At 43.6% G+C, this 27,004-nt stretch overlaps 1 protein-coding gene across 2 annotated transcripts in view; it reads left to right on the top strand.

The window, feature by feature from the left end:
- Positions 1-27,004, top strand: part of FAM107B (family with sequence similarity 107 member B) — a 165,767-nt gene that overhangs the window by 58,991 nt on the left and 79,772 nt on the right. Inside the window, exon 1 of one of the 2 annotated variants that reach the window (XM_023256381.2) lies at positions 26,233-26,377. The exons of the other annotated variant lie outside the window; for it this stretch is intronic. The gene's annotated coding sequence lies outside the window, so the exon portion shown is untranslated. Of the gene's footprint in view, positions 1-26,232; positions 26,378-27,004 lie in introns of those variants that run through there. 2 annotated transcript variants of the gene reach the window in all.

Here is a 27,004-nt window from a genome sequence, read left to right as displayed (position 1 = left end):
AATTTTTTATGCTGTTTACAAACCAGGTTTTACCTTGTCTAGGGGCGCCTGGGTGGCTTAGTCGGTTAAGTGTCCGACTTTGTCTCAGGTCGTGATCTTGCAGTTCTTGAGTTTGAGCCCCGTGTTGGGCTCTATGCTGACAGCTTGGAGTCTGGAGCCTGCTTCTGATTCTGTGTCTCGCTATCTCTCTGCTTCTCCCCTGTTCATGCTCCGTCTCTCTCTCTCTCTCAAAAAATAAATAAACATTAAAAAATAATTTTTTAAAAATCATAAGTCTAAATCAATTATCCGTGCCAATTATTCTTTTAAACAATACAAACATTTCAAATACAAGGTACACAAAAGTAAACAAAAAATTAGAAATACGATGACTTCTACTTATGTAATTGTCTTTAGACTTAGTTCTAAGCTGGCCTGCGGTCAGAATAAACATATCCACCGAAGAACCAATTCCAGTAGACCACTTAGATGTCATTTTTCTTTCCAAGTGTTTTTTTCTAAGTATTCTGGGGAACGCTACTCCAAGGAAGTGGGATTTCCATCCCAGGAGCATTGGGGCAAACTTCTCAGAGGCTGACCACACATAAACTAGAGAGACTAGCTTGGGTGTGCAATGAAAAACTATAGAAATTCAGCATAATTTTTTCTCACCAATAAACTGCTACATTGAGCCTTCAAAAAAGAAAAGAGGTGAAATTCACCTTATAGAAAATATACCATTTTAAAATAAAAAATCAGTGGAATTTAGTACATTTACACCCTTGTCCTTATTTTACTTAAACTACTTACACTGTGGGGGCATCTGGGTAGTTCAGTGGATTGAGCATCTGACTCTTTTTTTTTTTTTATTAAAAAATTTTTTTTTCCAGTGTTTTTTATTTTTTATTTTTGGGACAGAGAGAGACAGAGCATGAACGGGGGAGGGGCAGAGAGAGAGGGAGACACAGAATCGGAAACAGGCTCCAGGCTCCGAGCCATCAGCCCAGAGCCCGACGCGGGGCTCGAACTCCCGGACCGCGAGATGGTGACCTGGCTGAAGTCGGACGCTCAACCGACTGCGCCATCCAGGCGCCCCTTGAGCATCTGACTCTTGATTTCAGCTCAGGTCGTGATCTCATCTTTCGTGAGATCGGGCTCAACAGCACGGAGCCCGCTTGGGGTTCTCTCTCCCCCTCGCTTTCTGTTCCTTCCCTGTGTGCACACTCAAGTGGTCTCTCTCTCAAAATAAATAAACTTTAAAAAATTCTAAAAAAATTTAAAAATTAAAAAAATAAAGTATTTTTAGCACTTACACCTTTCTACAGTGACATCTGTATTTAGTTCTGAAACATTTTCATCACTCCAAAATAAAGCTCTGTCCTCATGAACAGTTACTCCCTATTACTCATGACCGCCGGGCCCCAGGTAACCACCACCTGCCCTTTATTTTTATGCATTTCCCTATTCTGGATATTTCAGATAAGTGGAATCACACAATATGTAAACTTCTGGTCTTGTTTCTTTCACTTAGCATAATGTTGGGTTTTTTTAAGTTTATTTATTTTGAGAGGCAGAGACAGCACAAGTGGGGGAGGGGCAGAGAGAGAGGAAGAGAGAATCCCAAGCAGGCTTTTGCCAGCAGCACAGAGCCGGACATGGGGCTGGAACCCATGAAATCTTGAGATCATGACCTGAGCTGAAACCAAGAGTAGGACACTTAACCGGCTGAGCCACCCAGGCACCCCCACTTAGCATAGTGTTTTTAAAGTTCATCTGTGTTGTAGCATGTGCCAGTCCTTTCTTCTTTTTATGGTTGAATAATATCCTGTTGTATGAATATACCACAATTTGTGTATTGATTCTTCCATTGATAGACATTTGGGTTGTTTCTACCTTTTGACTATTGCAAATAATGCCGCTATGAATGTGCCTGTACAGGAATCTGTGTGGATATCTGTTTTCACTTCTTTGGGGTACATACCTAGGAGGGGAATTGCTGGGTCATGTGGTGAAAATCTATGTAAGTGAGGATTTATAATGTGATGGCTAAAGAGATGGTTTAGATTTAAAAACAAAATTTTTTTTTTTTTATTTTGAGAGACAAAGAGACAGAGCGTGAACAGGGGAGGGGCAGAGAGAGGGGGAGACACAGAATCCGAAGCAGGCTCCAGGTTCTGAGCTGTCAGCACAGAGCCCAACGGGGCGGGGGGGGGTTAGAACCCACGAACAGTGAGATCATGACCTGAGCCAAAGTCAGACGCTTAACTGACTGAGCCACCCAGACGCCACCCCACCCCCAGATGGTTTAGATTTTTGAGGAACCACCAGACTGTTTTCCACGGCAGCTGAACCCTTTTACATCCCTACTAGCAACATATTAGTGTTCCAATTTCTCCACATTTTCACCAGCATTTGTTATTTTCTAACATATATATATAGCGATCTAACATGTATATATAGCGATCCTTTTGTGTGGGAAGTGGTATCTTATGGTGGTTTGGATTTGCATTTCAGATGACTAATGATATTTTAGACTTTCTTATTAATGGCTCTGCCACCATGGGACTCCAAGTGGATGTCCTACGTATGTTCTAGGTCCCCTGAATTCATGCACATTCTTTTCTAAAGTTCCTTTATTTATTTTGAGAGAGAGAGAGAGAGGGAGAGGGAGAGAGAGGGGCACAAGGGAAGAGAGAGAGGAAGAGAGAGAGAGAATCCCAAGCAGGTTCTGCACTGTCAGCACAGAGCCCAACGTGGGGCTCCATTCCATGAACCTTGAGATCATGACCTGAGTTGAGATCAAGAGTCAGACGCCTAACCGACTGAGCCACCCGGACTCCCCTTTGCTCATTCTTTTCTAATTACTTTCAGTTGTGTCCTCTGATTAAGGCATATCATGTGACCCTTCCACCAAACCCCAATTCTGTTCCCCCTCTTTGCCTCACAACCTATTTGGATTCAACCAATCTGTTTAATGTGCCTTTTACTCTGCATTCTTTGTGCATTCTTTCTAATTGGCAAAGCTGCTACTTTAAACTGGTATTTGGATGACATCCTTAAGATTCTGCATGTCTCTGCTGTCTGTTCAGCTATGTGATCAATTTCTAAAGTCATTCTAACTATAATACTCTAAATATAATATTAAATATATTGGGAGGTAGGAAATTTTGGACTGTGGTAAAAATATTTTTGGTATAATCAGATTGCCGTACTATATAAATTAATAACCATTCATTTCAGAAATTCTCCTTTTTAATCATATGACCACAATTTAGACTACAGTGTTTGAGCAGTGGCAATTTATCTAAATTGCCTGGGTGATAATTGGTGCCTGCTTCGTAAATATCCGTTCTGAAGATCACCTTCAGGCCATGGTCATATCTAATTAGGAGTGTCTTGTGAGGAGAGAGATGATAATGACAACAGGGAGCATAGGCAATTGGTAGGGAAGAAAATCTGTGTACGTGAGGATTTATAATGTGACGGCTAAGAGACAGAGCAAGGTTCAAATACGTCATATCAGAGCAGATCAAAAACCACATGAACCACATGGGTTCAGTGGTACTGTTTATACACAGCCCAAAGAGCTTTGCGAAGGTACACAAAGACTTACAAGACACCTAAAGCTATGAAAGGATCCATCCCAAATGCCACCATCTGTTCCCATGAAAGTCAGGTCCAGTGATAACTGTGACCCCAAATGAGAAACCAAATAGCAGAAGTGTTAGAGGAGAATACACACTTTTGCATCTAAATTCCAAGATTTCCAGCTCTTGGATAATATAGTACAATTGAAAACTCTAAATGGCCATTCAAATATAAGACAGCATTGTTTTTATTGTTCTCTAATGAATTGTATATTGAAGACAGAGGAGAGGGGAGGGGAGTCTTGGCTAGTTCATGCTACAAGAAGAGTGTTGTATAAATCCAAGGCCACCCAGGGACTGGCAGTGGCCAGCAGTGACCAGCCCTCAAAACACAAAACAAAATCATCACCCATAACAGGAGATCGCTTTTCTCTTCTCTTCTCTTCTCCTTTGCCAGCTTCAAAACAGCCACTGTCTTAAAAGAGTCCCGAGTGTACTTTTGGGGGACCCTGTGTCCCCAGCCTCCCCCCGGCCCTAATGAGAGAGGAGGATGTGCGCCCCTTTGATGTACAGCTGGAGGTTTTCTAATGAGGTAGGCAAGAGAGCAGATTCCATTAGGACGTCTCCTTTTAAGCCTTGATTATTCAGCAGCCCTGTTGAAATTAGCTGTTCATTTATCCATAAGCAGCTGCATGCGGGGTTGGACGATTTTGCTTGTAGTGTCAAACTGAGTGGGTCTGGGCTAAAGCACTGCTGAATATTTATTTAATTCAATTATTCCTCTGTGTCGATTTTTTCTCCTTCTAAGCAATAGCACTAGATCCTGAAACTAGAATGTCACCATAAAAATGACCAAGAAATTTGATCTGGATTGTAAACCACAGCTCAGTTCTAACAGGAAGCAAATCCTTTCTGTTCCTTACGCCTGTTTTTCTTCCACGCGACATTAATGCCCGTTTTGGCACATCATGTCACAGCTGCAAAACAGGGCTGTTCCCTCCTGTTTGCCTGTTCTTATGAGCTCCCTGAAGGGCTGCCAGAACAGTCATATTGATGACCGTCAGGCCCTGGCTGGAGCAGTCACAAAGTCCTTTCTCCAGAGCCAGGGCCAAGTTCTGCTCGCTGTCCTGGGGAGGTGTGGGGGCTACAGGAGGCTCTGTCAGAGGGTCAAAGGAGAAGGAATGAAGGATGATGTCGAGACAGGGCAGAGATTTAGTGCCAGGTTGGAAAACTGGCAGGGCCGGAAGACATTCACACACACATACACACATGGAAGTGACTTTCCGATCAACAGAATTATTGTCTTGTGTCAAGGGCAATGGGCCACCAGGAACAAATGTTTCTTACTCTTGAATACTTACTGATCAAGATTAATACACTTTTTTTTATGTGTGTGCTTTGGGTTTATAAGATGTCTGTGTTACTGATTTAATAGTTCCACTACCCTGTGTTCTTCTCCCTACATCGTCAGCTGCTTGTGTTGTTCTACTGCGTTTGTCAGAAGTGCAGCTTGTCCCAAATATGGAAGACTACTCAGGGCGCTTCAAGCTCCTTGGGAGTTGACCCCTATGTATGTATATACACATATATTACTCATATATACACATATATTACATGTATATACATATATTATACATACATATGTATATGTATATGTATATGTATATGTATATGTATATGTATATGTATATTATTTTTTTTTACTTTGAAATAAAGGCTAAACAACTCCATGGTCCCACTGGAGCTGGCTCCTCTATTTTTTCTGCAGCCTTTCCAAGCCATGTTTGAATTCTTCTACACTTCTCACATCTTCTGATAGGTTTCATGGTTGTATTTATTATTCTTTCTTTAAAGTTTATTTATTTATTTTGAGAGAGAGAAATAAATACGAGCTGGGGAGGGGCAGAGAGAGGGGGCGAGAGAGAATCCCAAGCAGGCTCCACACTGTCAGCGTGGAGTCCGATGCGGGGCTCGATCTCATGAACCGTGAGATGGTGACCTGAGCCAAAATCCGGAGTGGGACGTTTCACCGACTGAGCCACTCAGGCGTCCTGATTCTTATGACCACTAGATTGTTTGTGTTGTTAGAAGTCTCTTTCAGCACTTCCAGTGGTTTTTTTAATGGTCCTCCATTTCTGAATTGGGCGCTGGCTTCACCAGCCTCTGCATTGTTTTATGTTTGTTTGTTTGGTACCACTTCGTACCATGGCAGTTGATGACACAGGCAACTGACATTTTACAATACTCCATTACTCAGAAGAATGCTTTGTAACTGATGTTGGCAAGTTCATTAAAAATGGGTATCCTCAGCAATGTTGAGCATTAATACTGAGAAAGATGAGGTTTTTGTTGACAGATATATTAAGGAAAGATGAGGTTTTTGATGATAGAAATTTTTTTTTAATTTTTTTTCAACGTTTTTTATTTATTTTTGGGACAGAGAGAGACAGAGCATGAACGGGGGAGGGGCAGAGAGAGAGGGAGACACAGAATCGGAAACAGGCTCCAGGCTCCGAGCCATCAGCCCAGAGCCTGACGTGGGGCTCGAACTCACGGACCGTGAGATCGTGACCTGGCTGAAGTCGGACGCTTAACCGACTGCGCCACCCAGGCGCCCCAATGATAGAAATATTAAGGAAAGATGAGGTTTTTGATGATAGAAATATTAAGGAAAATGGACTGTCTTATATGCCTTTACAATTCAAAGCCCGATCGTGAGATATTTAGTTGAAGTCTGAACCCACCACCATCCTGCACATGCCTGTGTGTCGCTTTTGTGCCCGTCTCCATATCTCTGTGCTGCTCACTCTACTTGGGATGTCTGTGCCTTTTCTCTAGTAGATATCCTTTTAATGAACCTGAACTTAGCACCTCATGGATGAACTGTCACTAAGTTCTCCCTGTAGGATATACCGGGTGAGCCCGGTATAGGCTAGATGCTTGCAGCTGATACCCTCTTTTCCACACACTTCTGCTTCTACTGATTGAGTTGTCTGCTTACTAAGATGTGTTTGCTTCACACTGGTTTACACCTGGAGTACTTATTATTGTAATACTATAATATGATTAAACATTAAGTAAATCAACAAAACATGACTGTCAGAAGAAAGGGTTATTATTATGAAAATCAGATCAAGTGCTTGGAAAAGAACGAAGATGAGCTGCTTAAGACAAGTTGCTGTCCGGGTGCCTGGGTGGCTCAGTTGGTTAAGCATTGCACCGTTGGTCTCGGCTCTGGTCATGATCTCACAGTTTGTGAGTTCGAGCCCTGCATGGGGCTGTGTGCTGAAGGTATGGAGCCTGCTTGGGATTCTGTCTCTCCTTCTCTCTGCTCCTCCCCTGCTTGTGCTGTCTCTCAAAGTAAATAAATAAACTTTAAAAAAAAAAAGAGAGAGAGACAAATTGCTGTCAGATTAGGTGTGGGCAAGAGAATTATATAAAACGAGCAAAGTAGTAAAAATCAAGAAGGCTTCTTTACTCAGATTGCTTTGCAATTCTCTCCACATTCTTGCTCCCATTTGAAGAAACAAATGGGAAATTGTGTAGTTAATGCATTGTAAGCATGATTTGTGTGAGAAAGAAAACAAGAGAATTCCAATTAGAAAGGCTTACATTTAAAAGGAATCCTTGACTGTACAATCAAGTCAATGAGTGAACAAATGCCCTGTAGTTATGTTTACACTAAATTAAGTGTGTAAGGCAAAGATGACTTTTTTAAGAATTCCCTGTGCTGATCAACTGACCATCTATCCGAACCAATAGCCAATAAGAGGATTCCTAGTGTACAGATCCTTTAACATACTTCTTATGTGCTGGATCCTTCCAGAAGCTTCCTCTGACTCTCCTCTCCAATCTGGATTCAAAATCCCTCATCCTGGCTCCCAGATGTTTGTCCATCACAGCATTTTATTACTTCATAACTGGTTTGCTTAGTTGTCTATCTCTTCCCCTGGACCATGAGCTTGCTGAGGGCAGTGACCTCATTTGTAATATTCTACATATTTTAATTTGGTATTATTAAAATATTCTCATGTTAATATTCTCTGGAAACACTGCATGGCCCCCGTGTGGATGCACAAATGTTCGTTGAAATGCGTGTTGAAAGACAGACTTCATTACTGGTGTTTATGAAATAACCAAGATTTTAAAAACCAGGTATTAATGAAGAAATTATGTGGGTATAAGGGGGTTGTTTCTCCTGTATTTAAGATGTATTATGTAATGAGCAAAGAGAAACTACCTGGGGATCACAGAGCAACTTGAATATACTTCATTGTCAGTGTATGTTGTCTTGACACATCTCCTCTCAACTGCAAGGTATTTTGGTATGTATTTTTTTCACCCTGCAGGATTTTTCTTCCTCTTTCTTTTAGCTCCCCATGTGCTTTATTATTTCCAGCAGCTAACAAGCAAGCTGCCGAACAGGGCTGGTGCCACCCCATATCAGCTGGGAAAACCTCAAAGAATCTGAATCCTTCCATTTCAAATATTGTTTATTCTCCTTCTGTCTTCCCCAACTTCAAATCAACATATGCTTCTAGTCTGGGAATCCGGGGGAGGTCTCAAGGCTCTGTATCTGTTTCCTTTAATAGACCTGTAGCATGATTAAGCTAAGCATTAGCTTCCTTTTTTGTCCTTTACATTCTTTAATTCTTTGGTCTTAACTCTTTAATCAAATGTCTTGCTTTAATTTCCCCTTGCCCTGCGGCATTTGGCTTATGTCTAGCCACAAAATGTTCCATTTTGTGTACGTTTTAAAAAGTGGCCAGCAAGAGGAAATATTTCATCCAAAGTGAGCATTACAGTTTGAACGCTGAAGAGCTTGGAACCAAACAGTCTGCGGTAGGAGTCAGTCACAGACACCGATGACACAGGAACAGTTTAACAGAAAAATTGTACAATGAGTCTTTGTAATATAAGCAACAGTTTAAGGTGTGCTTTCAAAGCATAGAAAGGAGGAATGGATCCTTTTCTTCTCATCTGCCTCAGGCATGCCCCTTCCCTTGGCGTCCCCTGAAAGCAATTGCAAATTGAAAAAACAGAGAACCTAAGAAATAAAACTCTCTGTATTACAAATGACATTATTAGCTGCATCACACATCCCAAAGGATTCTCAGAAACAGCTACTGGAACCAATATGAGAGCTTATCAAGTTCATAGGAAACAAGGAAATCAACTTGTGTATTTCTGTACACTAGCAACTAGTAATTGACAACTGAAACTTAAAAAAAATTTTTTCTTATGTTTTATTTATTTGAGAGAGAGAGAGAGTGAACGGGGGAAGGGCAGAGAGAGAGGGAGACACAGAATCTGAAACAGGCTCCAGTCTCTGAGCTGTCAGCACAGAGCCTGATGTCGGGCTCATACTTACAGACCAAGAGATCATGACCTGAGCCGACGTCAGAAGCTTAACCAACTGAGCCACCTAGGTGCCCAGAAAACTGAAACTTTTAAAAAGATATCATTTATAATAGCATCGAAAGCATAAAATACTTAGGAATAACTTTAACAAAATACGTGCATGTTTTATGCACCAAAGAATATAAAAATTGATGAGCAAAATCTAAAAAGACCAAAATAAATGGGGAGATATACCATGTTTATGGATTATAAGACTAAATATTGTGATGTCAGCTCTCTTCAAATTGATCTATAGATTTAATACAATCTCAATTAAAATCTCAGCAGATTTAAAAAAAATCAACATGTTGATCCTGAAATGTATATGGAAGGGGTGCCTGGGTAACTCAGTCGGTTAAGCATCTGACTTCAGCTCAGGTCGTGATCTCACGGTTCATGAGTTTGAGCCCTGCATTGGGCTCTGTGCTGACAGCTCAGAGCCTGGAGCCTGCTTTGGATTCTGTGTCTTCCTCTCTTTCTGACCCTCTCCCACTCACGCTTTGTCTCTCTCTCTCTCTCAAAAATAAATAAACATTAAAAAAAAAATCTTAAAATGTATATGGAAAAGCAAATGACCTAGCATAACCAAAATAATTTTATGGAAAAACAAATTTGAATGACTCACACTGATTTTAAGACTTACTGTAAAGGCAAGACAAATAAAATAAAATTAATGAGAGATACATAGACACGTAGTATAGAACAGAAATTCCAGAGATAGACCCGAACTTATACAGTCCATTGATTTTCCACAAATGTACCCAGGAAATTCAATGTATGAAAAATGGTCTTTTCAAAAACGAAGCTGAAACAATTGAACATTCCTATGCCAAAAAAAAACCCCACAAAAGCCCAAACAACAAGCTCACCCTTACCTACCACCACATGCAAAAATAGATCATTGACCTAAATGTAAAAACAAAAACTATAAAATTTCTACAAGAAAACATAAGAGAAACTATTTGGGACCTTGGCTTGGGCAAAGTCTTTTTCACCTAGGACACAGAAAATACAAGCCGTAAAAGAAAATAAGTGAGTGAATATGACATCACACTTCAAGTTTTTACTTCTCTGGAAGACACTGTTACAAAAATAAAAAAGAACAGTTATGTACAGGGAGAAAATACTTTCAAGACATACAATTAATAAGGGATTTAAACAGTCTTACATCTTAATCACTAAGAAAACACACAACCAATAAAAACAGGATAGAATATTTGAACAGATGCTCCACTAAAGAAAATATATGGAAGGCAAGAAAGCACATGAAAAGATGTTTGACATTATAAGCCATTGGGGACATGAAAATTAAAACCACTTGAGCTATCCCTACACACCTGTTAGAATGGTTAAGATAAAAAACACTGACAACACCAAGTGCTGACGGAGTGTAGAATGACCAAAATCCTCGTGCAGTGCTGGTGGGAATGTAAATTCAGGTGCTTTGGAAAACAGTTGGCAGCTCCTATCAAGCAAAACACACACTTACCGTGTGTATTAACTTCCTAGGCTGCTGTAATAAAGGATCACTAACTGGGTGGCTTAAAACAACAGAAATTTATCACGTGACAGACACTGCTGGCAGCTGCAAGGGTGAAATCAGGGTGTCAGGAGAGCCGAGCCCCCTCCGAAATTTGTAGGGGAGTATCTTTCCTTGCATCTTCTAGACTATCAGAGATTTAGAAAACCTACACGTTGAACAGCAGTGAGACCCCCAGCACTGGCTCCTGTGTGCACCTCAGGCTGCTTCTTTGGCATTTTCCTGAATGTTCCTTCCTATTTCTGCAGACAGCCCTTCTGGGACATGGCTGTGTTCTGCGCTCCCTACCAGGACAACTTTCTCTCGGTTTTCATCCGTCTTGCTCTGGCCTTATCCTTCTGCTGTTGTCTGCATTCAAATACAGATAAATGACTTTCATGTCTCCTATCTATTGTGAAATTATGATACATCAAGCTTCACAGGATAGAATGCACAATTTTATGTTAAATCATATTTGACATGGGCCTTTTTTTTTTTTTAAGACTCTGTTTCCTGGGGGCGCCTGGGTGGTTCAGTTGGTTAAGCATCTGACTCTTGATTTCAGCTCAGGTCATGATTTCATGGTCGTGAGATTGAACCCCATGTCCACCTTCACGCTGAGTGTGGAGCCTGCTTGGGATTCTCTCTCTCGCTTTCTCTCTCTCTCTCTGCCCCTTCCCCACTCTCTCTCAAAATAAATAAATAAAACATTAAAAAAAAAAAAAAAAAAAAAGACTGTGTCTCCTGAACAGCATGGCTCCTTTCTGAATAAGCCCAGGGCTCTCTCTCACTTTCCATTCCAAGGTTCAGAGTCCTGTGTCGTGGGGCTCCTGTGTCGTGGGCTCCACCCACGTCGTGGGTGTCAGTTAAGTGTCCTACTTCGGCTCAGGTCATGATCTCAAAGTGTGTGGGTTTGAGCCCCTTTTCCGGCTCTCTGCTGTCAGCAAGGAGCCCTCTTGGGACCCTTGTCTCCCTCCTCTCTGCCCCTCCCGCACTTGTGCTCTGTCTTGCTCTCTCTCAAAAATAAACTTTAATTAAAAAAAAAAAGTCCTGTGTCTTCCTTAGGGGTTGAAACTAGAGAGGGCCCAGCCTTCAGGTGCAACCCCCTGTCTTTACAGATACCCTTCTCTTAATACTCAGCAACTGCTGAGAAGGAACCTAACAAGAATCACACACATGCCTCAACAGGAAGGTTTGTTTCCTGAGGCTTTCATCCATAGTGAAAACCAGGGATTGACCTTCAAAAAACATCTTAAAATATCCTATGCCTTTCTCCTGCCAATTTCCTTTTCCTCATCCCCTCTCTATTTTCTCTTCCTCCCTCCTGCCCCCCTCTTGTTCCGGGTCAGCTCTTCCTTCTTCTCATTTCCTTTTCTCTATCCTTCCTTCCCCCCTCACTTCTCTTCCTCCTCCTGCTCGCTGACCATCTTGTGGTTGCTTTGTATTTTGTATTTTCCCCGCTCTATTTAATTTTTTTTACTGTTTATTTTTGAGAGAGAGAGAGAGAGAGAGCACAAGTGGGGGAGGGACAGAGAGAGGGGGAGACACAGAATCCGAAGCAAGTTCTAGGCTCTGAGCTGTTAGCACAGAGCCCAACACGGGGCTCCAACTAATGGGGAGTGAGATCATGACCTGAGCTGAAGTCAGATGCTTAACCGATTGAGCCACCCATGCTCCCCTCCCCAGTTTATTTTTTTTTTTTTTAATTTTTTTTTTTCAACGTTTATTTATTTTTGGGACAGAGAGAGACAGAGCATGAATGGGCGAGGGGCAGAGAGAGAGGGAGACACAGAATCAGAAACAGGCTCCAGGCTCTGAGCCATCAGCCCAGAGCCCGACGCGGGGCTCGAACTCACGGACCGTGAGATCGTGACCTGGCTGAAGTCGGACGCCCAACCGACTGCGCCACCCAGGCGCCCCTCCTCCCCAGTTTATTTAAACTGATTGTGATGAGAGACTCAAGCATATTTTTCATCAGTGCTGTTCTTGTTTACTAAAGTTTGGTGTTCTCCAATAAGCAGCAGAAAATCTCCACAAACCTGCCCACAGTATACTCACGGGACCCTTCTACTTTTTATAGCAGGCAGACCTAGGAGAGGAACAATACCCTTTATCAGCTTCTTGGTCAGGTTCCAGCTGATGCATATTCATATTTCCTAGCTCATTAGTAGTCCCCTGGGCTTACTCTGTGTCATCAGGAGAGCACTGAGAATAGTGGGAATCTCAATTAAGACAATGCCCCTTGTCTCTTTATTGGCCTTGATATTTTTTGAAGCACAAGTTTCCAATTGCTCCATAGAACCGCTAATCAGATCCTTCTCTTATATATAAAACTGAGTCTTAAGAACAGTTATTCTAGCAAACATGCAATGTGCCCTAAGTTCAGCTTTATCAAAATTCCCAGTAAAGACACCCAGTTCTGCCTTCCATAAACAGATTGCAATCATTTATTTTTTTTAAATAATGTCTCTAAGGACCTTTGAATAACAGGAGGGAAATACCTAACATCCTTTAGAAAGATTTAAAATAATGATTATAAAAATATTTGAAGAGGGCATCTGGGTGGTGCAGTCAGCTAAGAATCCAACCTCTGCTCAGGTCATGATCTCACGCTTTGTGGGTTGAGCCCCGTGTCAGGCTCTGTGCTGACAGCTCAGAGCCTGGAGCCTGCTTTGGATTCGGTGTCTCCCTCTCTTTCAGCCCCTCCCCTGCTTGTGCTCTCTCTCTTTCTCAAAAATAAATACACGTCAAAAATTTTTTAAAAAAATATTTGAAAAAATAAGATGTTAAGAAAAGTTTTTTTGTGACCATTTTATATAATTGGGAAGTGATCTAATAATACTTTATCATAATGATTTTTTAATATAATTCAACAAAAATCTATAGCTCCACTTATGGTGCTAAGCCCCAAGGGGGTGAAAACGCTGCCTGCCCTCAAGATTCATGAGAGAATTAGGGGAAAAAAGATACGCACAAAAAATATCATGTACAACAGATAACACGTTTGTTAGCTTCCTGAGGGTAGATACTGTGCCTTCCATTTAACTTATTCTCCTCCCAAATCTAGCTCAGTCCTTTACACACAGAGATACTTAATAAGTGTGCTAGAGATACTAAGTGTTATAAAAAGGAAATAAAAGGGCGCCTGGGTGACTCAGCACTTAAGTGTCCCACTTCAGATTCTGTGCTTCCCTCTCTCTCTGCCCCTCCCCTGCTCACACTCTGTCTCTCTCTCTCAAAAATAAATAAACATTAAAAAACTTAAAAAAATAAACATTAAAAAATAATAAAGTAAATAGAAAGGAAATAAAGGAAGCAATTAATCTGGGTTACAAAAGTTAGGGAAGGACTCATAGAAATAGGACTTGAGGGGCGCCTGGGTGGCGCAGTCGGTTAAGCGTCCGACTTCAGCCAGGTCACGATCTCGCAGTCCGGGAGTTCGAGCCCCGCGTCAGGCTCTGGGCTGATGGCTCAGAGCCTGGAGCCTGTTTCCTATTCTGTGTCTCCCTCTCTCTCTGCCCCTCCCCCGTTCATGCTCTGTCTCTCTCTGTCCCAAAAATAAATAAACGTTGAAAAAAAATTAAAAAAAAAAAAGAAAGAAATAGGACTTGAGCTGAAACTTAATATATGGGTAAAAAATTAGCTCTATTAAAGGGAGAGCCACAGCATTCCTGCCAGAGAAAACAGCACGAAGGAGATTCAGAGGTGGGAGCGTCTATGTTGAGCAGGTAAAAGGCAAATCAGCTGGAGCAGAGCGTCGCGCCGGGGTTTAATGTTTAGAAGGCCAATAAAGATAATCACTAATCCTCTAGATACAGGATCATTCCCATCAGCTTAGAAAAAGCATACCAAGGATTACACACAGGCCTTGATATGCCATTAATTTCTTCCATCTTTAATTTTTTTTTTTTTTTTACGTGTATTTAGTTTTGAGAAACAAAGCGTGAGCCGGGGAGAGGCAGAGAGAGAAGGAGACACAGAATCGGAAGCAGGCTCCAGGCTCTGAGCAAGAGGTCAGCACAGAGCCTGATGCGGGGCTCGAACCCATGAACTGTGAGATCATGACCCAAGCTGAAGTCGAATGCGCAACCGACTGAGCCACCCAGGTGCCCCAATTTCTTCCATTTTTAAAACAAAACGAAACAGAACCTTTCTTGGCTCTATAATCCCCTCCCTAAAAAAAAAAAAAAAAAAAAAAAAAGCCACCAGCTGCCTCCAATTATCCCGCCCTTGACTCTCTCTTGAAGTCACCACGGTAAGGCTTCTGTGCCCACAGCTCCACCAGTGACACTTGGGTGGGTAAATCCACCCGTCAGGCCCCAGCTCCCACCTCCCCGGACCCGGACTTGCCCGCAGTGTTTGACACAGGCGACCACTCTTTCTTCCCCGGATCCCGGCCTCACCCGTCCTCCATACTCTCCTGGTTTCCATTCTCTCAACGGCCATTCCTGCTCAAGGTGCTTCTCATTCTCTTGTGCTTGTTTCCACATATCTCCCTGAGCCCAAAATGTGGGGGTGGCCCAGGCCTAGACCTCTGTCATTCCCTGGGTGATAGATGGAGTCTCACGGTCAGTATCGTGTGCCCGCTGATGACTTTTAAATGTATAGCTCTGGCCTCACCCTTCTCTCGGCTATCAACTCCTCTCCAACCACTGGCTTCATACCTTTGGCTCACTGAGGGCACCTCAGATTCAGCACACCCCGAACTGAACTCCCGATATTCTCTCCCGAAGTGGTTCTTCTCAGAGCCTCCCCTTCTCGGAAAAAGGGATTCCATTCGCTCAGGTCTTCAGGCTGAAAACTTGGAAATCACCCTTGACTCTTTTTCCTCCTCCCGTTTTCCACATCTAATCCATTAGCAAATCCTGTCGGCTCCACCTTCAAAATATCTATAATGTGGCCACTTCTCATTATGCTGATTCAAAGCACCACGCTTTCCTTCCTGGATTAATTCAAAAGCCTTCTTCTTCTTCTTTTTTTTTTTTTTAATTTAACGTTTATTTATTTGAGAGAGAGAGAGAGCGAGAGGCAGGGGCAGAAAGAGAGAGGGAGACACAGAATCTGCAACAGGATCCAGGCTCTGAGCTGTCAGCACAGAGCCCAACATGGGGCTCAAGGGGGGCTCGAACTCGGGAACAGCGAGATCATGACCTGAGCCACCCAGCCTCCCCAGTACACAAGCCTTCTAAGTGTTCTTCCACCTTTGCTCCCCTGCAGTCTGTTTTCAACGTTTTTTTTTTTTTTTTTTATTTTTGGGACAGAGAGAGACAGAGCATGAACAGGGGAGGGGCAGAGAGAGAGGGAGACACAGAATCGGAAACAGGCTCCAGGCTCTGAGCCATCAGCCCAGAGCCCGACGTGGGGCTCGAACTCACGGACCGCGAGATCGTGACCTGGCTGAAGTCGGACGCTTAACCGACTGCGCCACCCAGGCGCCCCCCCTGCAGTCTGTTTTCAACCCAGCAGCCTGGTGATCCCTTTAAAATGTGCATCAGAACAGGTCTGTCTTCTCCACACCTGCCAATGGCTTCCCAGCTTGCTCAGAGAAAAGGCCAGGCTCTTCTTGCCACAGCCCACAGGGCCTTATACCATCTGTTCTGCTTTCCTCTGCACCTCTCCTTCCTCACCATGTATCATCCCTCCTGGCTCTGGCTCTCCAGCCACACTGGCCTCCTGCCGCGCCTGGAATTTGCTCCGTGGGCGCCTCAAGACCTCTGCACTTACCAGTCTAGCTGCCCAGAGGGCCTGTCCTCCAGAAGCCTGCACAAGGAACCCCCTCACGTCCTTCAGGTATTTGCTCAAATGGCATTGTCTCAGAGACGCCTTCCTTGCCATCCTGCTTAAAATGACACAGTCCTACCGCCACTTTTCATCCCTGTCTCAGCTTTATTAGGTGTTTCTCTAACATAGCAATAATGAATGCTATCTGACATACTATATGCTTTTCTGTTTTTTTTTCCTTTTTTCTTCCTTCCTTCCTCCTTTCTCCCTTTCCTGCTTGGTTCCCTCTTTTAGAATATACACCCCATAATCGTAGCGATATTTTATGCTTTGTATTCTCAGGGAGTAGAATAGTACCTGGGACAAAGAACATGCTTGAGAAATATTTGTTAAATAAATGAGTAAATTAGGGCACCTGGGTGGCTCAGTTGGTTAAGGGTCCGACTTCGGCTCAGGTCATGATCTCACAGTTTGTGGGTTCGAGCCCCACGTTAGGCTCTGTGTTGACACTCAGAGCCTGGAGCCTGCTTCGGATTCTGTGTCTCCCTCTGTCTCTGCCTCTCCTGCACTCGCACTCTGTCTCTCAAAAATAAGTAAACATTAAAAAAAATTAAAAATATAAATGAATAAATCACCACTTTACGAATGAGGAACCTGAATCTTAGGGAAGTGGATAACTTGGCCAAGTTCACTCAGCTGGGGAACAGGGGATACACAACACATAATCAAATCTGTTGGACTGTGGACCTAATCACTGTAATATTTGGCTCTCTGTAGGCAAACCAAGTATCTTTATCTTACACAAAGTGCGGCACTGTTCTCCAAGGCATTTGTATTATCTTATTTGATGACTTCTCTATGATTGTGAAAAAATCTTATTTTTTCCCATTGTTGGGACTATCAACTTGTTCAAAAGTAAATAAGGACAATAGAAGAAAATATTCATTCCAAATCCACATGATTATCGATTACTAAAGGTTTTATTTTGTGATTCAGTTTTATTTTGCTCGGATAGAAAAAATGAGGAATTGAATTAAATTTGTTATCCAAAGTAGTAAAATAGATCAAAAAAACTTCATGAAAGAAGAAATATTCAGAATTCTTCATGATCTAGCTCATCTATTTTCATCCTAAACATACAAAGAAAAGAGCTAATTCAGAAACCATTAGCCAGACATGTTTTGATAATTGTTTATAAGTAAGAATATTAGAGACCCAGCTCCTTCTAAACCCTTAAGAAGCTACTATTTCTGAGGATGTGTGGAGTTCTTCTCTCATTTCTGATCAGTAACTATAATTCATGGGAGAATTCATTATTCTGTAAGAGTGAATTTCCCCTGCCTTTATAGATTCAGCTCAGCTGAATTTGTTAGCATTGTCTTTCGGACAACTGGTTAGGGAAAAATAAAACCATTTCTTTTTTAAAAATAAAACCTGTATATATTTAAGGTGTATAACATGCTGATTGGTATACATAACATAATGAAATGATTACTACAGTCAAACCAATTAATTCATCTCTTGACATAGTTAAACCATTTAAACCATTTGTGTGTGTGTGTGTGTGTGTGTGTGTGTGTGTGTGTGTGTGATGAAAGCATCTGAAATCTATTATCTTAGCAAATTCCGAGTATTCAGTAAAGTATTATTAACTATAGTCATCATGTTGTACATCAGATGTCTAGACTTACTTGTCGTATATAACTGCAATTTTGTACCCTTTGACTAACACCTCCCTTTTCTCCCTACTTCCCCACCTCTGGTAACCATGGTTTTACTCTCTGCTTCTAGGTATTTGACTTTTTTAGATTCCACATATAAGTGAGACCACCCAGTTCTTTTCTTTCTGTGTCTGTCCTATTTCACTTAGCAAAATGACCTTCAGGTTCATCCATGTTGTTACAAATGGCAGGATGGTCTTCTGTTTTATAGCTGAGTAATATTCCTTTACCCGTTCATTTGTTGATGGACACTTAAGTTGTTTCCACATCTTGGATATTGTGAGTAATGCTGCAATGAATGTGGAATACATGTATCTCTTCAAGGTACTGAATCCATTTCCTTAGGATATATACCCAAAAGAGGGATTGCTGGATCGTATGGTAGCTCTATTTTTGAGAGAGCCATTTCTTAAAGCAGTAACTTTGAATTTTAGTAAAATAAAAGCCAATGGTCTGGATCAGAGAGTGGAAGCCTTGTGTAATTTGTTGTACTGTATTAGTCTGGTGGATGTGGCCTGCTGGAGCTATGACTTGGGAGGCAGTGTTCACTGTGTGGGGCAGGTAGAAGGACGGTATTGTGGGTGTCCATTCAGTGAGTATGAAGTATCTATAGTCTGGGCAGAATTTGATAGAAATGAAGAGGAAAATGGGGATTTGAGAGAAATAATAGAGAAAGCAGTGGTTTGGTTTTGTGACCTACAGGGAGGTGGGGCCTGAGAGAGGAAATGAAGATTATCTGGAAGTCTGTGGGTTCAAGACCATCAGGGGTCCTCTTGGTAAGGGGACAGGCATATGGTAAGTAGAGAAGTTAGCAGTGAAAAGAGGAGTTTTGCTTTTCATTATTCCCATTGATAAACTGTCAAAGAGATTAATAATATTTCTAACCAAGCTAAGAATTGTCATTAGCAAATAATTTTTTAAGTTTATTAATTTACTTGGTGGGGGGGGAGGGGCAGAGAGAGAAGGAGAGAGAGAATCCTAAGCAGGCTCTGGGCTGTCAGTGTAGAACCCAACACGGGGCTCCGTCTCAGGATTGTGAGGTTGTGACCTGAGCCAAAATTAGAGTGGGATGCTCAGGTGACTGAGCCACCCAGCTGCCCCAGCAAATAATTCTTAAAATCAATTTCCATAGTACTAGATTCCTCCCATTCTGTGAGAAATCTAATTGCTAATTCAATTCATTGGAAGTTTATGGGACCCTCCAAGTTTCCTATGTAATCCTGAGTTGGTTGTATTTTTGCAGGGATGTTTCTATATCATCTGAATTTTCAAATAAAGTTGCTCATAGTGTTTCTGCATTTACTTTTTAGCCTTTGCGTATCAATAGTTATGTGTCCATTTTCATTCCTAATGTATTTTTTACTTGTTTTCTGGGTGTCTGTCTCTCATCACTCTGGACGGAGGTTTGTCAATTGTATTGGTCTTTCAGACAAAAAGATAGTTTCTTACATTTCTGCAGAGTCTTTCTTTTATCCTTTTAAGTAGTTGTTTATGCTCTCATGCAGGCAATGGCAGATGCCATAAGCAGTTGTTGTAGAGAGAGATGAGCTGGGGAGGTAAAGTGCGTGTCAAAGTTCTGTTTCCTGCCATGTGTCTCAGCTGTTGACTTGCAAAAGGCTGGTCACTGGGGCAAGTTGGAATCAGGACAGGGCAGGTTGTCCCGAGCTATGAGGGTGGCTGTCTGAGGTGAACAGGCAGCATTACAGAACACTTCCAGGAACTGCCTTCAGCTGTCGGACAAGGGTTCTTGTCCTTTTGCTATTCATTCTTCCTTTCTTTTTCCTTATACAGTTTAGCTATTTATCAACATTATCCAGTGAGCATTAACATTAGTTAGAATTGTAGTTCATGCTAAATTTTGGTGGAACAACTTAAAGAATGTTATCACCCGAAGAGCATTTTTTAAAGCCCAGGAATCCTTAGCATTTCTAATGTGTGGTGATACGATTCTCTAAGCAGAGTTAATAAGCAAACTTTCTCTGTCAAGATTTAACATTAGCTGCAGTTTGGACTTTAGTTGTCAACTCAAAGTGGATGGAGCAGTCTTCCTATCCAGCCAAGCCTGGACAGCAACAGAAACACCATTAATGCTATAAATTCTATAGAAGAAACATGCACCTCTGTCTATATGTATATAAAAGTGCCATAATTTTTTCCAAGTTTTTATTTAAATTCTAGTGAGTTAACATGTAGTGTAATATTCGTTTCAGGTGTAGAATTTAGTGATTCAACACTTAACATACAACACCCGGTGCTCATCACGACAAGTGTCCTCCTTAATCCCCATCACCTTTTTTTAATTTTTTTTTAATGTTTATTTATTTTTGAGACAGAGAGAGACAGAGCATGAACGGGGGAGGGGCAGAGAGAGAGGGAGACACAGAATCAGAAACAGGCTCCAGGCTCTGAGCCATCAGCCCAGAGCCCGACGCGGGGCTCGAACTCACGGACCGTGAGATTGTGACCTGAGCTGAAGTCGGACGTTTAACCGACTGCGCCACCCAGGCGCCCCCCCCATCACCTTTTTAAGCTACCCCCCTGCCTTCCTCCCCTTTGGTAGCCATCAGTTTACCTAAGATATAGGTAGATATAGATAGGGATATAGATTGCTATACCATCACTAACCATCAAAGCCAGAGGAAACAGCCTCTGGTGAGTTGAACATCTCATCTGAGGTCACAAAACTAGTTGGTAACAGCCATGATTGAAATCTTTTCTGTCCAACTTAGTCTTTATTCCATTACTCCATGAACTTTATGCATCGCCTAAAAGGTAGACGAGAATAAGGGTGCCTGGGTGGCTCAGTGGGTGAAGCTTCAGACTCTTAATTTTGGTTCACGTTATGATCTCACAGTTGTGGACTTTGTGTTGGACGTGGAGCCTGGTTAAGATTCTCTGATACTTTCTCTCCCTTTACCTCTGCCTCTCCCCACTTGTGCTCTCTGTCTTGTGCCCTCTCTCTCTCTCTCAAAAAAAAGGTAGATAAGAATATATAAGTGGCATTTAACTAGTTATTACCAATGCAAGAGTTTTAAGGAATACTTTCTGCTAAAAGAAATGTATGTATCTGGAATGCATATTAGAAAGAAGAAAAGAAAGTTGGAGCAAAATGTAGAATATTCTCAGTGAACTGGCTCTTTATTTTACATGTTAGTTATTTGAATTGGGAAACATATAGGAATTATCTTCATTGGGCTCAAACATGAAGTTGTTTGTTTACTTATTAATATCTACTACTAAAATGTCTTAATATTTTTGGCAGGATGAGGGTTTGAGGGTTTTTCTCCCTCTTGCTTTTTTAGAGATTTTTACTATACAGGAAGACTCTCAGGAAATCCTCTTTCCTGGTGTTGGATTCATGTGAAGAGAAAGACATAAAACTCAGATCTTTGCACCATTCAGGAGTTGTTGATGTGGCTAACAGCTGTTTCTCTTGATTCTGATGTGATATTTAGTTATAGCTTTCTAATCACTATTTTATAGTCCCTTTGATTTTAAAATTGTCAATAACAAAGAGCAAGTGTTTTGTAAAAGCCAAATTAAGTATTTTAAGGCAACACATATATTAAAGATTTTGAAATTAAAACTTAAACTTTAAGCTCCCTAGAAATGGCAGAGGGTTCAGTTTCAATAGGAATTGTGGCTCTGTTGTAGAGTTTGTAAAATGCTTTGCAGTGGATGACTCTTAAAGGGGAGAATATTCATTTTTATTGTTGGTGCCATTAGTATATTTAGTAAAGTGGTTCCACTTTTTTTGCTCACAAATGCTCATGCAAAGAAGCTATTTCAATGTAACAGCTCATGATGTTGCTTATAGCACATACTTTTTGATTTGGATGTATCGTTCTGATCCTTTCTAGATGCTCCTCATTTTAAAAGGTACACACACCGAGGTACTGCTGTGAAGGGACTTTGCAGAGGTGAAGAAGTTCTCAAATCTGTTGACCTTAAGATAGGGAGGTGATCTGGGTAGGGCCTGGCCTAATCACACTAGCCCTGTAAATCTGAGTCTAGAGGCAGAGATGGAAGGAGAGGGAGGTGGAGGGAGGCACAGAGAGGAAGCCTGAGAAGGATTTGATGTGCTGTTGCTGACTTGATAATGGAGAGGGCCACATGGGGAGGTATGTGGGCAGCCTTCAGAATCTGAGAGTGGCTGGTAATTGACAGCCAACAGGAAGCGGGGACCTTAATCTTACAGACTGGACAAACCGGACAAAGAAGGAACTGAATTCTGCCAATGAGACCTTTGGGCTCCAGATGAGATGAGCCGTGGGCTCTGCCAAGTTCTTGATTTGGCTTTGGGGGACCTTGAGCAGAGAACCCAGCCCGGCCATGCCTGAACTAAAGCAAAGATGAGCTGGTATGTGGGTATTGTATTACGTTATTAAGTCTATGGTAATTGGTTTTGCAGCAATAGATAACTAATACACTGATTTGGAATTGGGTCAAGCTTAGCTTCTTTAGAGACCTAAAGCCATTTTTCCTTCTAATCTCATTCTTATTTGAAAGCAAAGACAAATAAGCAAAACTGAAGTATTTACTTTGATCTATCGGTTCAGTACATGAGGCCAGTACCAATTATAGAATCTGTTGTTGTGGGCTTTATGTTCAACTTCCAAGTGGCTTTTGCCTGTTTATAAATAAGAATGATTTCCCTTGAGACTACCGCTCTCAGCTGTCGCAGCTACCCTCCACTATGTGGTTCCTCAACTCTGATTCCAGGGAAGATTATTTGCAGGGATGACCGCCATGAATCCTCCTGTCCTAGGATCCCGGTACTTCGGTCCCTTTGTAATGTGACCACTGCTTTTACTACCAAGGGGTGGAGTCTGTTTCTCTGAACCTCATATTGGGGCTGGCTCTGTGTTGTTTTCAAATGATAGGATGTCACAGAATGACCTGGCTGCTAGACCTCCTGCTAGGCCCCTCCTGGGGCCTTATGGCTTCCTCTTTCACCCCCACTGGACACAGCTGACCTGTGAGGAAGTCCCAGCCATCCCCCCGAGAGGCTATGTACAGGGCATCTGAGGTACCCAAGCAGACAGCTCCAGTCAACATCTGGACTTTGAGGCCACCCACAACAAGCTGGTCTCTGGCAAATGCATGACAGAGCCTCGCTGAGACTGAATGGAGCAGAAACGAGCTAATCCCAAAATAGTGGATTTAGTAAATTGATGTCCTTTCTTTCTTTTTTTTTAATTAAAAAATTGTTTTAATGTTTATTTATTTTTGAGAGAGAGACAGCATGATCAGGGGAGGGACAGAGAAAGAGGGAGACACAGAATTTGAAGCAGGCTCCAGGCTCTGAGCTGTTAGCATAGAGCCTGACATGGGGTTTGAACTATCTGACCGTGAGATCATGACCTGAGCCAAAGTCAGATGCTTAACTGACTGTGCCACCCAGGTGCCCCTTAATTTTTTTTTTTAATTTTATTTTTATTTTTGAGAGAGGGAGAGAGAACACTAGCAGGGGAATGACATAGAGAGAGACACCGAATCTGAAGCAGGCTTCAGGCTCCAAGCTGTCAGTACAGAGCCCAACACAGGGCTCAAACCAGGAACAGTGAGATCATAACCTGAGCCAAAGTCTGATACCTCACTGAGCCACCCAGGCGCCCCAGTGTCCTTTCTTTTAATGACTTTGACTCAAGAAGTTCAAAGAAAACATTTGATCTCCTCTTACTGTTTTTGTTTAAATTATGTTTCCTGACACAAAGGTAGGGTGATGGCTAAGAACCTGTGGACATTTATACCCCAGACTATGGAATGAGCTACATATTCTCATTCCTCTCAGAGGGAAGGGGAAATGCCATGTAGTTACTTACCACATCCAGACACTCTTCTCACTGTGTTGGCATGATACAAGTGTCCCAGGCTGCTTTAAGGGGACATTACAGGCTCACTGGTGGGTTAGTGCTTTTCTAAGGTTAGAATCTAGAATTTAAAGCATGCTCCTTGTATTAGTTCACTCAGGGTGCCATAAATAGTGCCTTCTTTTTTAAAAAATTTTTAATGTTTATATTTGAGAGAGAGAAAGAGAGATTGAGAGAGAGAGTGAGAGAGAGAGAGAGAGAGAGAGCATAATCAGGGGAGGGGCAGAAAGAGAATGAGACACAGAATCCGAAGCAGGCTCCAGGCTCTGAGCTGTCAGCACAGAGCCCAGCTCTGGGCCTAACTCATGAACCTTGAGATCATGACCTGACCTGAAGTTGGACCCTTAACCGACTGAGCCACCCAGGTGCCCCCATAATGGTGGCTTCTTAAACAACAGACATGGGGGCAGGGCTGGTTTCTGGTGAGATCTCTCCCTGGCATGCACATGGCTGTTTTTCAGCTGTGTCCTCACATGACCTCTTTTCTGCATGTTTTAGAGAGAGAGAAAACTCTGGTGTCTCTTCCTCTTAAAAGGTCCGCCAGTACTACCAAATTAGGTCCCCACCTTTATGACCTAATTTAACCTTAATTACTTCCCTAAAGGCCCTATTTCCAGATACAGTCATATTGAGGGTTAGTGTTTCATCATAGGAATTTAGGGGGGACATAATTCAGTTCCTAACACTTCTTATATGCCAGATAGTATGTTAAGGATGAGGGGTAAAGATACATGTATATATCAAGCACAAACTCTGCTCAAGGAAGACACATATTTACAATATAGTGCAATAATTACCAGACTATGCAAGGTGACAGATTCTTTCCTCTATTCTTGTGTTCACAGAGCAGGGCCATTCAGCAAATACAGCATTCTGGCTGAGCTAAGCCCTGGGCATTTGGGGGATGTAGGAGGTCAAGGTGATATCAAGAAGTATACTGCCCTATGGGGTACTGTAGCAAGGAGCTTAGACTTGATTATGTAGTAGGAATTGGGCACTTGTTAAAGGGTTTAAATTTGAACAGATTTGTATTGGGAAAGTTCACTGGGAAGCAGTTTGCAGGGAAAAAGTGTGTGTAATTGGAGGCTGGGGACAGTTGGGAGAGAGACCACTGCCAGGGTATGGTTACACACCCCAAAGGCAGTTGTGGCAGGGCGGGTAGGATGGGGAGGATCCCTGTAGGATTCCTAGGACTTGGGGTTGGCTCCCTTGTGAGGAGTGAATAGAGAATCTAGTCTGGATCCCCGGTTCTGGTTTGGTGACTGGTGGACCCATTGTTAATTACAGAAACAACACAATCCAAGGGCAGGGAGAAAAGAAAGACTCAGAGGAAACGCTATGGATAAAGTTCACACAGCCTCTTACTCTCTAAATCCTGTGGTAGGTGATTCCACCCCTCAGTGGGCTTCAGGACCTAAGGATGGCCAGGCCCTTAAAGGGCTGGCTTTAGAGCATCTTTGGAGTAATTGTTTACTGAAATCCATAATTGATATGACTGTTCTGTGTGATCATGACCCACGCTCTTTAGTCTGAAAAACTTCCCAATAAATAAAACCTTATGCATCTGTTGCCAAGAAAATTAAAAAGCTTTTGATTTAAAATCCATCAACCTGTCCTTGTTTGGTACTCTCAATTTCTTAGTTTTGTACCTGTTGTGATTCAGGCACATGGTAATCTGAGAGTCTTAGGGTTGGGCAGAGAAGCAATTTGCTGTAAGAGAGCTGTAAAAAACGAAAATCAGAGAAGGAAAAAAAAAGGTGAAACAAACCTTTCCTCCTTGTGCACAAATCAAATCTCCAATTACTCTTTGATGGGTGGGGACAGGGAAGGAATCTAGGTAAATTTCCAGGTCACCGGGTTTCAAGTCCTGGTTTGACAGTAAATTTATACAATTAAACCTGTTTCCTCCCTGATTTCTTCTGTGACTTATTTGTAGGATTTCAATAGGGACAGTGTCGCTAAACCTCACAAGCGTGGAGTGAAGACAGAGGCCAGACACCCACGAGCCGAGAGCCGAGTAGTTCAGGGGAGAGACCGAGACAGAGAGAGGTGGGGGAGAGAGAGATCTTTAATTGTGGGCTCCGGGAACGTGCTCCCGCCACCTTCGACTTCCCATTTCTCTCTCTCATCTGGTGACACTTAGTTTTTTCTCTCCCAACATTCCCTCTCCTCTTTCCAAGTTTCTGAAGCCAATCAAACTAGAACAACAGAAGGAAAACCTCCCGGAACCAAATCCCCAGACTTTCTCCGAGCTCCCCGCCTGGCGTGGCGCACTCCCCTCGGGCCGCGGCGGTCCCAAGCGCGGAGCCCGCAGCCAGCGCGGCGGGGCGGGGTCTGGGCGGGGCTTCCGCAGTCGCGCCCCGCCCCCGCCCCGCCCCGCCGCTTAATTCGGAGCCGCGGGGCCGCGGGGTGTGAAAGAGCCGCCCAGCGCTGGACTGGCCGCCGCTGCCGCCGTCGTCAGAGCCGCCGCCCGCGCCGCCTCGGGGCCGCTCTGAGCTGCCGGGTCGCCGGGCGCCGCCGCGGCCGCCCGGAGCGAGCGCCGGGGAGGGAGCCGCGCGCCTTTGTGAGCGCGCCGAGGTAGGTTCGCCTCCCGCACTTACTTTGCACACAAAGACTGGGAGCTCGGGGGAGGCGGGTGCGCTCCGGGGAGACTGCGCGGCCGCCGGCCCTTCCCCGACCCCCGGCCCGGGGGACCCCAGGGCGGAAAGGGCCGCCGGCTTTCCTTCCCCGCGGCCGGCCGTGAGAGCGGCGCGCGCGGTGGGGCGGGGGTCCGTGCGTGCGCGAGAGGACGACGCGCAGGGCGGTGGGCGTGCGGGGAGCCCCGGTCGCCCCGCGCCGTGCTCGGTGAGGGCCTGGGGTGCAGGGCTGGGGCGTGGCAGGGCCCGGTGCCGTGCCCCCCCCCCCCCCCCGCCCGAGGGGCGCTGGGGGAGGCGGGGGGCGCCGCGAGGAAGGGGAGCCCAGGCGGCCGCTCGGCTCGGCTTATTGTTGCCTCCTCGGCCCTGAAAATGGAGAGACCCTGCCTGGAGCGGGATGCGCTGCCCACCGGGTGCGCCGCGCGCGGCCAGATGCCGAGCCCTCGGCGCCCGGTTGCCCCTCGCTGCGCGGGCGCGCTCGGGGTGGCCGGAGCGGGCTCCGGGGCCCGAGCGAGCCTGTGCCTGGGCAGACAAAGGAGGGGCCGAGGGGGGTGGGGGTTGCCCCGTTGCT

Source organism: Felis catus, chromosome B4, assembly GCF_018350175.1.
Source record: "Felis catus isolate Fca126 chromosome B4, F.catus_Fca126_mat1.0, whole genome shotgun sequence".
Taxonomy (NCBI): Eukaryota; Metazoa; Chordata; class Mammalia; order Carnivora; family Felidae; genus Felis; species Felis catus.
This window is presented reverse-complemented; position numbering and strand designations above follow the sequence as displayed.